We start from the raw sequence: 12,033 nt of genomic DNA on the forward strand, positions 1-12,033 counted from the left end.
CTGAACTGAACCAAGAATGTGTGTGTGTGTGTATGTGTGTGTGTGTGAGTGTGTGTGTGTGTGTGTGTGTGTGTGTGTGTATGATAGAGTGAGTGTGTTTTACTCAGATTTACACCTGTGTGATTGGACTTTTTAATCCCTTGTCCTCCCACAGAAGGAAACAGAAGCTGCAACTCTTGTTCCCAGAATGCTGCACAACACCATCCCACCCCACCTGCCCTCTGACTCCTGGCTCCCAGATCTATGGAGCCAGAATCTGCAGCAAGACCTCTGGTTCTGTCTCTGAGTAGCAACACACAGGGTCACAGGTCAGTTCCTGCTTTCATCAGAACCATCAGCAGGTCCCGACCATCCTGTCAAGGGGCAGCTAGGAACTGTAGCCTGTGTTACCAAAACTGAAAGGTCAGCACATGCAAGGCAGGGACAGAAGTAAGCTGCTTCTCTCCCAGATAACCCAGGTATGTGTGGAGGGGAAGTGGTGGGGTGTGGGAGGGGAGGGGGCGGAGCAAGATGCTGGCTTAGCTCAAGGTGAGCATTTGGTTTCTTCTACTTCTCTGGTAAACAAGCACAATTATTTGATTTCTGTCCAGGCTTGTAACTAGGTTGGATTTTCCACACACTTTTATTTGTACATAGTAATTGTACAATGCGGGGGAGTGTTCATTGTGATATACACATACCTCTGCCTAGATGTAGCTGTGGTATTTTAGAAAAAGAATTCTGTTACTTGTCAGTAACAGAATCCTTTCTTCAAAATGACATCTTGCACTGAGCCACAGAGTGGAAAATCTCTTCGGTAAATGAGTGATCATTTCGGCAGTTTCTGCTAATATATAGACTTCACATATTTTATGTATTATGCAATATACAAATATAATTATTACATATATTTTATATATACATATTTCATTCAGTAAACAGATTATACATTATAGAATATGTCCTGTAATATACATATTATAGAACATATAATTTATACACATATAAATATAATTCTAGATAACTATAATATATTATAGAATATATAACACATGCATATAATACACATATTATAGAATATATTGTATAACATATGCATTCTATTCTATTATATATACACACTTTATGCACAGCCTTAACCTTTACATTTGATAGTTTACAGTTGAGACTGTTGTTTTTCTTTTCATTTTTATATATACATTTTTATTATCTTTAGTTGTACAAAGGGGTTTCAATTAAACATGTCAGTTTATGATATTGACCATGTTTACTTCTTCAACTTTATTATTTTCACAATCTCAGAAGGGCCTAACAAGAAACTTTAGTTTTTGTGCTATTATGTAACCCTCCCTTTCTGGGGTGCCAGGAAGTCACCCTCATCTCCCACAAGTGAGATGACAACAGCAGGAGGCCAGCATGGTGTACAGGCGGTGTCTTGTCTGTTGAAGAGTGATGTGGCTGAGGGCCCTGTGCTCTGGCTAGCACTTTAGAGACTCCTGGCTTCAGTCTGTAGAGTCAGCACTCCCTGGGTGGCAGGGGAGAAGTCCTTCTTATCAGCAGACCCAGACTGTCCCTCCAGTCGTGGGTGTCTCTTGCCTGAAGGTTGAAGACATGGCTGTGACTCCATTGCCCTGGCATGCTACTATCTCTCTCTCTCTCTCTCTCTCTCTCTCTCTCTCTCTCTCTCTCTCTCTCTCTCTCTCTCTCTCTCTCTCTCTCTCTCTTTCTCTCTCTTCTTCTACCTCCCTCTCTCTCTCTCTCTCTCGCTCTCTCTCACTCTGTCTCTCTCTCTCTCTCTCTCTCTTTCTCTCTCTCTCTCTCTCTCACACACACACAGAAACATAGAAACACAGAGAGAGAGACTGAGTGTGTGTTTGTTTTTCAAAGGTTTACACCAGTTTGAATGGACTTTTTAATCCCTTGTCCTCCCACGGGAACACCCAAAATCGATCCAGCCCTTCTGCACACCAAATTCCCATAGTGGTACTACATTGTCTCAAGTGATTCCATGGGAAACAATGGAAGTAAACTGTTGGAGGTTTCCAGGAGTTCTAGGAGATGCAGGAGAGCAGCCAATGAAAGGGAGGAGTGCCAGACCTGGATCCAGCCTTAGGCTCTAGTCCTGGCTGTCCCAGGACTGGTCACTTACCCTCCTGCTCTTCCCACCCACAGAAGAGATGGCATAGCACCTCCCTCCCAGGGCCCCTGAGCTCCTCAGTGCTAGACACTGTGGGGAAATACCCAGGCTTCTATTGCAACCCAGATCAGGATTCAAGGCTCTTCTTTTCTGCTAGTAAGCAAAATGAGGTGGTAAAGCTCTGAGCTTTCTCTTTCTTTTTCCCCACATAGAAGTAATGATTAAATTAGAAAAGTCAATGAAATGCTTATCACCAGTTAAACTGGCAAAAAAGCCAGAAGTGGAGCTGTGGCTCAAGTGGTAGAGTGTCAGCCTTGAGCAAAAAAGCCAAGTACTAGCACAAGTTCTGAGTCCAAGACATAGTACTGGCACCAAAAAATTTTTTTTTTAAAAATCACAGAGAACTGAGGAAGAAGCTATTCTATCTGTAGAACCAGAACCAATGGAAGCCCCAATGTTGTTCAGACACTGGAATGATTTCACTCTCAGTGACTAGATTATCTCATTTGTCCATCAACCTGGGGCCACTGTTGCTGCCTTCCCTGATTATATGCAACATATCCTTGTCACCAACATACTGTTCTCCAAGAGATAAAACTTGATTGATTGAGGTTGCCAATCATATGCTCCTGTTGGAGACTTCACAGGCTGCTGGCCACCATAGCTAGCTAGTAGCCTTTGGGCCCATCTATCTTCCCTTATTGCATCACTAGATGCCAGGATGTCAAGGTTCAGTGATGCTAACAATGCTAACTCATGTGTCAACAACCTCTCAGAGAAAGGCTGTAGTTGGTAAGCCCCTGCATGGTCCAGCTGCTACAATAATGAAGTTAAGACAAGACAACTAAAATAAAGCAACAAATTCTCTGTCATCCATCTGTCTGAAAGCACAGCTATTCCAACAGAATTATTCTATGTAGCTGAGCACAGGTGCTAAGATGACTAGCCTAGTAGGTCTACAGTTACTACATCCTTAGCCCAAGTCCACAATTTTCTGTCTATGTGAACTTGAACTCAATCTTTCAATAAAAAATGGTTATAATAACTCAAATGTTGGAGTCATACCAATAACCCTAGCAACTTGAGAGGCCGGAAATGGGAGGATCTCAGTTCAAGGCCACACTTGGCAGAAAAGTTTACAAGACCCCCCCCCCCCCTCTCAACTCATAACTAGGCACATTGTGGTGACTAATTACCTGTCATCCCAAGCTAGGTGAGATGCAGAGATTGGGAAGGTAACAGCACCAGAACAGCCATGTGGAAAAATCTAAGACTCCATCTCAATGGCAGTAAACTGCATGTAGTAGCACATGCCTGAAATACAAGCAAACACAGGAAGACTATAAGTAAGCATATCACAGCTCAAGTACAGACCAGCAGGATGTAAGACCCTGTTCTAAAAGTAATCAGTGATAAAAAAAAAAAAAAAAACAGGACTGGAGGCATCGCTCAGTGATATTGCCCCAGCCTAGCAAGTGGAACAAGGCCCCGAGTTTAAAGCCCAGTACCTACACACACACACACACACACACACACACACACACACACACACACACACACACAGAATTACAGTAATAATGATTCTCACAGGGAGTGTGTGAGGGCTAAATGAAATACTGAGTGGAAAGCCTTTAGCACAGAGCCTGGCTCAGAGTAAAAGATAATATTTAGCTTAAAAGAAAAAAACAGAAACCTACAGAGAGTTCCCCTTCTCAGAAAATGTCCTCAGAGAAGAACAGAACAACATTGCAAGAGGAAATTCAAGTTCTTAGGAAACATGAGCTATTATCATTATTCTCTGAGTGTATGAGGTAGCTATGGAGGAGAGGCAGCACGTGGCTTGGGAGGTAACAGGAGCAGCCCTGGGTCTGTAGGACACCAGAGCAGGATCCCAGCTCCACCAGTCTGGAGCTAACTCTGTCACCATGCATTACAAAAAGACCTTCCTGTGTCCGAGCTGAACTTTCTCCATTTCTCCAAGGAGGGCATCAGGTCATTGGACCCAAAGCTCTAGAATCTTGTTAGAATAAGGAAGAAAATGAAGCATCATTCAGGCTATGGACCCCAGATACACAGGAGAGGGGAAAGTCCTTTTTTCATTTGCTTTTTAACAGTAGATCTACTCTGAAAAGTAACTTTTGTCTGAAACACAGATCTGCTGAGTGAAGGAGGTTTAATTGGGACCCGAGGGTAGTGTTGAGTCCCATGGAAAAGGCCATTGACTGGAAACAAAGTGGAGCTGATCCTGAAGGACCCATGCGTGGAAGGTAAAGCCAGCCATTATGGGGGTGCACATTCCAACAAATAAATGAATCTCCCCAGATCACTTCCAGGCACATTTTAGAGGCATGTGCTCTCTGTGTCTCTCTGCCTCTCTTCCTTTCTCCCTCTCTGTTTCTTTCTTCCTGTTTTGTTCACTCTCACTCCTCTCTTTCTACTGATCTGCCTCTCTCTTTTTCTCTCTCTTTCTCTCATCCTCTCCTCCCTCTCCCTCTTCTTGTTTCTTTCCCTCCCCCTCTTGATCCCCTCTTCTCTCCTCACCTGGATTCTTCCTAACGTTGGGTAAATCTGAGCCTGTCTCTCCCCTGTCTGACATGCCAATTCCTTCACTACAGCCTAGGCCATCATCTGTCCTGCTTGGCATAGCCTGACATCCCATTGTCAGATACGCCTAGAGGAATATCAGCTTTGCCAGAGCAGAGGACTTGCTTGCCCCTTTCATTGCTGAATTCCCAACTTTTTAGGCAGAGCCTTGAGCATAGTAGATGCTCAGCAAATGCCTGTAGACAGAGCATGAAAAGAAGAAAGAAAGCCAGGTGCTGGTGGTTCACGCCTGTAATCCTAGCTACTCAGGAGGCTGAGATCTGAGGATTGTGGTTCAAAGCCAGCCCAGGCAGGAAAGTCCACGAGACTCTTATCTCCAATAAACCACCAGAAAACCAGAAGTGGCGCTGTGGCTCAAGTGGTAGAGCGCTCCCTTTGAGCTGAAGAGCTGAGGGACAGTGCCCAGGCTCAGAGTTCAAGCCCCATGACTGACCAAAAAAAAAAAAAAAAAAGAAAGAAAGAAAGAAAAAGAAAGGAAAAAGAAGAGGACTATCATAATGTAAATCTCTTTTGTCTTAGTTAACAAAATCTGGAGTCACATAGTTAATCCCAGTTGATAGTTAATGCAGTACTGTTTCTATTACTTTTCCTGGCCATTGGAGATTCTACCCCAGCATGGAAAGCAAACAAGAACTCTTGAGGTAAAAACAAGCCTTCTCATCTGTTGCATCCCCAACTTTTGAAGGACCTCCCTGCCCACCCTATGACTTTATTCTACAGGTCACATGCTGGCCTTGAATAGGACTTTGAAAGCCTAGACATTCAGGAACTGTCCTGAAATTTCCCCTCTTCCGCATCCAGGAGACCTGCAACTTTCCGGAATAGTTGATTGTCCAGAGAATATAAACAAAAGAACAAAGGCAAAAGCAGCTCATTGGAAGGAAAAGAATCTCACACTGAACTGAATGCCCCCTTGAATTTGAACATGCAGTTAGAGCCACATGAAGAAGAAAAACTATCACAAACTGAGAAGGAGTCCTGAGGAACACAAAAGATTCTCTCTCTCTCTCTCTTTCTCTCTTTCTCTCTGTCTCACTCTCTCCTTCCCTCCCTCCCTCTCTCTCTCTGTCTCAGTTCCTGTTCACAAGACTCCATTGGCACAGGTTTCTGTCCCCCAGGTCCTGAGCTCTGGTAGAAAAACTCTCATGGTCACTTGTACCCCAAGTGCACTGAGAATTTAGATAGGAGACTCTAGGCTGGGAGACCTCTGCTCATCTGCACTGCCTGTGTTTTGGGGATCAAGCATCAGGAGGAATGGGAACCAGTGGGACATATGGTACTGTTACTTTGTGGACTACATGACTTAGCACCTCCCTGCCCTTTGGTTGGATATCCATAAAACAAAAGAGACTCAAGCTGTATTTGAGCTGCTTTTCCTCGGTTCCTTCAAACCTCATTGTCATCAGGCTCCAGAACCTCAGGGTACTTGTTGGGCTTCTCTCTCTACAATCAAATGCTCAGCTTGCCCCTTTGTCTCCTTACCTGCCAGCAGGTAAGAGCTTTCCAGCTAACTGTAGAACTGCACCCCAAGATAAGGTGCCATTTTGAGTGTCTATCTCAGATACCCAGGGAAAGAAGGCCTTTTGCCACCAGTCAGTGCCTGGCCTGTGACTGAATGACCTTGTTGGGAAATGGAGGGGAGGGGACTGAATAAAAAAGGCCCAAGTTCTTGGCATTGAGTGAGAAAGCAAAGGTCTCCCCTACAGGTATGAGGGGTACTTGCTGGCTAGGCAGTGTCAGCTTCTAGCATAAGGATGAGAAAAAAGAACTGTGACTGGCCACTCCAGAGCACTTTTAGAAGAACCAAATGGGAAAGTAGAGTCAAGGCAGACCTCTTTGACTTGTCACTCAGCCATTGACTCTCAGCCTGTGTGGACTTCCTGCCCCTCTGGAAATGAGGCTTTCGCTTTGTCAATATGGTTAGCCTCTCCAGCTACAACGGCAGGGAGAGCATGGGCTGCCAAGTTACGTGGCTGAGATTTCCCCACTGTCTCCACTAGTCACTCACTGTGAGAGCTGAGATACATTCACTCATCTCTCTGGCTCTCAGCATCTGTATGTGAGAGTGGAAATAAACAGAACCCATTTCCAGGGTTGCTGTGGGATAATGCCCCTGGCATAGTACCTGTCACATGCTGGGCTGTGATGCTATTGTCCTTCCATCTTTAAAGACCCACAGCCCACTTGTGCTATAGGATCTGTGGAAAATGCAACATGACTGACGTGCGTCAGAGGCATCAGAAACTGGCAGCTCTCTAGGTATGATGCACAGTCCTTTGGCAGGCCTCCAGGGCCTCTCAAGGGGCCCATAAAGCCCAAACTGTTTTCAGAATAATATACACCACTTGGCTGTTTCTACCATGTTGACATTTGCACTCTACACAAAAGCAAAGGCTGATAAAGCTGCAAGAGCCTTAGCCCACATGGAGACAGTGTTTAACTGTACAATTGTTACATATTCTTTACCATTAAACACAGAAGAAGGAGGACAGTAGATATTCACCTAACATTGTCTTTTTATTGTTACTTTAATTCAACCTCAAGCCCATTTTACTTGAAGGGCTTGTTGACGAAGAGGGAAGCTATTGTTATTCTGATATGGGTATTTGGAAGATATTTTCTCAAAAGATCAGTGAAGTGATGCTGAGGGCCAGTGGCTCACTCCTGTAATCCTAGTTACTCAGGAGGCTGAGATCTAAGGATTGCAGTTCACAACTAGCTCAGACAAATTCCTTGAGACTCTTATCTCCAATTAACTACCAAAAAAGCTGAAAACGCATATGCAGCTCAAGTGGTAGAATTCTAGCCTTGAGCCCAAAAGTTCAAGGACAGTGCCCAGGCCCTGAGTTCAAGCCCAAGGACCAGCATGCACATGAGTGCGAGTGCTCGCACGCACACATGCACACACACACATACACACACACACACACACACACACAAGATCAATGAAGTACTTAAAGGAAAATCTCTGCCAAAGCTTGTTACCAATAAAAGAATTTCAATACTTCCAATAAATTTTGGAAAGCTGATATCTGCTACCATAAACTTGTCAGCATCACAAGACTTGAAGAGTTTTTTCAAATGAGACTGATGGAAATATTAATGAATATGATTCTTTTATTATAAAAATAAACATGTCAATGTTTAGGAAAATGGCTCTTTCCCTGAATCACTAAGGTATATTGTGACAAAAGCATACATGGGGAAAAGAGCTATTTGAAGTATAAATTAAGCCAGTGGATTGTGTATAATAAAGTCTACAGCTGTGTTTCCAAGTTACACATTGTAACTAAGATTTCAGAAACTACCCACTTGTCAAGTTTTAGTAAAACACCAAAGAAGAATATCTATAGCTATCAAAAAAGCCATTAACATATTCTCCCAGGCCTTAGAGTGAGAGCAGATTTTCTTTATACATTTAACATAATACCATTCTACATCATATCAAGTAAGAATCAAGTTGCTATCTATTAAACCAGATGTTAAATAGATAAGACAAAAAATGTAAAACAATGCCATTTTCTCAATATCATTTTCTGTTTCAGAAAATTTTTCATATGACTATGTCTGTGTTAACATATGATGGTTTTATTTTTATGTAATTAACAAGTTGATATTTGAACTTTTTGTTTTATTTCTTATGTGGAATCACTAGATACAACCAACGCAAACAAATCCTGTTATCCTCAGTCTCTTTTTAAGAGACTAAAGAAGACTGAGACCAAAGTGTAGAATCATTATTGTTAATGGTTGTAAGACAACAAAAGAAGCTTAGAATGTGGTTATTAATTCTAGGTAGCCAGGAGGCTAAGATCTGAGGACCTAGATCTGAAGCCAGCCTGGGCAGACGAAGCCAGCCTGGGCAGACATATCCAGTGATCTCCAAGCCAGAGGTGGAGGGGCCATAGCTCAAGTGGGGTAATGCCATCCATGAGCAAAAAATCCAAACAAGAGGTAGAAACCCTGAGTTCAAATCTCAGTGCCAGAATACACACACACACACACACACACACACACACACACACACACACACACAGATTAAGAGGAGCCACATTTCCAGAACAGGAAACAACTACTCCATTACTCTACCTGGAATACCTGTCCCTCTGAGCACCTCATGTTGACAGGGATGCTGACAAAATGGGTAACTGGGCTATTGCAAAATATAAGAAACCCTAGAAGGAAAATAGAAAGACTCAGGTAAATTTACCCTGGAGAAAAGCAAAACGAAAGATTATGCCATCACAAAGGTCTCTTCAAATCTCTGGTCAATTATTAGCTACAATTTTAACCATAAGCATATTTTTCAAATGGTCCTAAATAAGTAATTTGCTCCACAAAGTTTTTTGGTTTTTTTGGGGTCCATCGTGGGGCCTGAACTCTAGGCCTGGGAGCTGTCCCTCAGGTCTTCAGCTCAAGGCTAGCGCTCTACCACTTGAGCCACAGCGCCACTTCCAGCTTTTTTCTTTTTGCTAATGTGGTGCTGAGGAATCGAACCCAGGGCCTCAGGCATGCAAGGCAAGCGCTCTACCACTGAGTCACCTTCCCAGCCCCATTGCTCCCAAAGTTTTTATTCTTCTACTTTCTCCTTCTTTTTCTCGAGTCTTTGTACTCTGCAATGTTGTTTTTAATCTTTTCTTTCTGTATTCTTGCTTTCTTGGTATTTTTTCGAACTTTCTTTCTTTCCTTCTTCCACTCTCTTCTTTTCCTTATTTTTCTTCAGCATGTATAATATAATTTTTTTTTGTGGTCGTGGGCCTGAATTTGGGCCTGGGTGCTGTCCCTCAGCTCTTCAGCTCAAGGCACATGCTCTACCACTTGAGCCACAGCACCACTTCCGGCTTTTTCTGCTTATGTGGTGCTGAGGAATCGAACCCAGGTCCTCATGCATGTAAGACAAGCACTCTACCTCTGAGCCATCTTCCCAGCTCCTAAAAATTTATATATTTTTCTTTTTCAGAGCTTTTAATCTTGGGAATCTGCCAAGATGCTATTCAATGGGCAAGTGGATAAAGACAATGTATGATAAATGTGCAACGGAATTTACTTATCCATTAGAAGGAATGATATTGTGCCATTTGTAAAGAAATGCAAAGACCTGGAAAAATTATATTAAGTGAAGTAAGGTAGGCCCAGAGAGAAAGGACAGCTGTTTCTCCTTGTATGGGGAAGCTGGATTTAGTTTATAAACTTACAAGTAAATACGTTGGGTAGTATGCAAGTGTATACAGGTGTATTGGCTGAAATACGGTAGATTTAAGGGAGAATTCAAATAGTGTAATTCCTTTGAAATCCAAAACCAAAGTTCAGCAAAACAAAACACCAGGAAACAGAAAGGGATTGGGATTAGGGTCAAGAGGAAAGGGGTAGACAAGTGAACAGGAGAAGAAGAGAATGCGGTCAAGAATCCAATGTGTATCCTACAGAATGAAGAAATTAAGAGTGAGGGAAGAGACAAGAGGGGGAATGATGGGTGAGGATGTTGGAAGGGGTGGCATTGATCAAGATATATTGTATTCATAAAATGCTTTGTGAAATGACAGCTCCTTTGTACAACTACTTAAAGATAATCATAGAATGAATAATTTATATGAGAAAAAAAGTAAATTTTTTAAAAGGCTGCATTTGGCCAAGGATGAAGAGAAGGAAGAAGCTGGGGAGAAGAGGAAGGGTACAGAGAACGAAGAATAATCTGTTTTTATTTTGTCTCTGTAACTGGTGTATCTAATAAGACAAGGATGTAGTTGTTGGTAGTTCCCAGCACAGGAGTAAAAGCATCCATGCTCCACATTGAGAACAGAAGGACAAGAATGAGCCCTACATATTTGGTATCATTTATTCAAAAGTTTTCAGAAAATACACACAACAGTAAATGTGAATGTTTTAGAAGCAATCAGAAGGAATAGAATAGGCAACATTTTTAAAAGACTACTTGGAGCAAAGAAAATTTTCTTCTAGGAAAACATCTCAAGGAATTGATCTAAGATACGAGCACCAAATTATACATTGGAATGTTTGTCATCATACTAATTAAAATGAAGAGCCGACACACTCTAAATGCCCAGCAATAAATGAATAGCCTAATCATATCTGAGACTCCAAAGCAATAAACTATCAAGTATAAGAATAGAGAAATGATGGCATGGAGAATGACTCACGAGATATTATGAAATTTTAAAAAATAATCAAAATGCAAAATTACTTTCAGTGATTCATTCAATAACTTTTTATTGTGCTGCTACCTACACTGTAGTAGACACTAGGTATCCAAACACTAAGTTTACAGTCTCAATCCAAATAAGCAGTATGAGTTTTGAACAACTAATTATATAATTAATTAGTTACATGTCACTCTCCTTCCTCAACTTACAAAAAGTTCAATGGAAATGTAAAATATTAAAGGCAGGTTTTTTGGATGATAAAACAATCTATAGGTGGCTAATATATGCTTTGTAAGTTTTATATCCTCCAAGTTTCCTAGAATAAGAATACATTATTTTTTAAACCAGTAAAATGTGTTGATACACAGTTAAGGGAAATTCTAAGGGACACACTCTCAATTACTTTCAAACCCTCAGTCTCTGTTCCTTTTTCCTTTCTCTCATTACACATCAATGACCTTCTGCTTCTACTACATACTTGGTAAATTAAGCGAGGCAGAGACCTTTGTTCAATCTCCTAAACATGCTAGATAGAGGATATGACATTTCAGGTACACCCTAAAGTATAAAGTGGGTGCTAGTGGCTAACGTTTGTAATCCTAACTACTCAGGAGGCTGAGATCTGAGGATCAAAGCTTGAAGCCAGCCCAGACAGACAAATCAAATGGATTATTACATTTGGAAGTAGAGTGGCAGTTGAAGTAGTAGAGTGTTAACTATGAGCAAAAAAGCTTAGCATGAGTGTGAGGCTGAGTTCCATCCCTAATCCCAGCAACAAAACGTAAAAGACTGCCAGGTACCAATGGCTCAGGCCTGTAATCCTAGCTACTCAAGACATCTGTGGATTGTGGTCCAAAGCAATCCATAAATCCATAAAACTCTTAACTTCAATCAACCACAAAAAAAAAAAAAAAAAAAAAGCTAGAACTGGAAATGTTACTAGAGTGCTGATTTTGAGTAAAAAGCTCAGGGACAAAGTCCAGGTCCTGGGTTAAAGCCCCAGAACAGGAGTGCGTGAATGCACACACACACACACACACACACACACACACACACACACACACACACACACACACACACACACACACACACACACACACTGCTTGATGATGGAAAGAGAAAGGTAAATAGTGCCATAAGTATTGGGCACTA

At 41.9% G+C, this 12,033-nt stretch overlaps 1 long non-coding RNA gene across 1 annotated transcript; it reads right to left on the reverse strand.

Moving 5' to 3' along the window:
* Positions 1–1,102: 1,102 nt before the first annotated feature.
* LOC138837325 (uncharacterized) lies at positions 1,103–8,875 on the reverse strand. Its single transcript, XR_011375303.1, has 3 exons — positions 8,810–8,875; positions 3,313–3,430; positions 1,103–1,575 (listed from the first exon to the last, which is right to left on the reverse strand). It is a non-coding gene; the product is annotated as an uncharacterized lncRNA (long non-coding RNA).
* Between the last annotated feature and the right edge of the window lie 3,158 nt (positions 8,876–12,033).

This window comes from Dipodomys merriami, unplaced genomic scaffold (assembly GCF_024711535.1).
Source record: "Dipodomys merriami isolate MVZ:Mamm:240054 unplaced genomic scaffold, mDipMer1.0.p SCAF_27, whole genome shotgun sequence".
Taxonomy (NCBI): Eukaryota; Metazoa; Chordata; class Mammalia; order Rodentia; family Heteromyidae; genus Dipodomys; species Dipodomys merriami.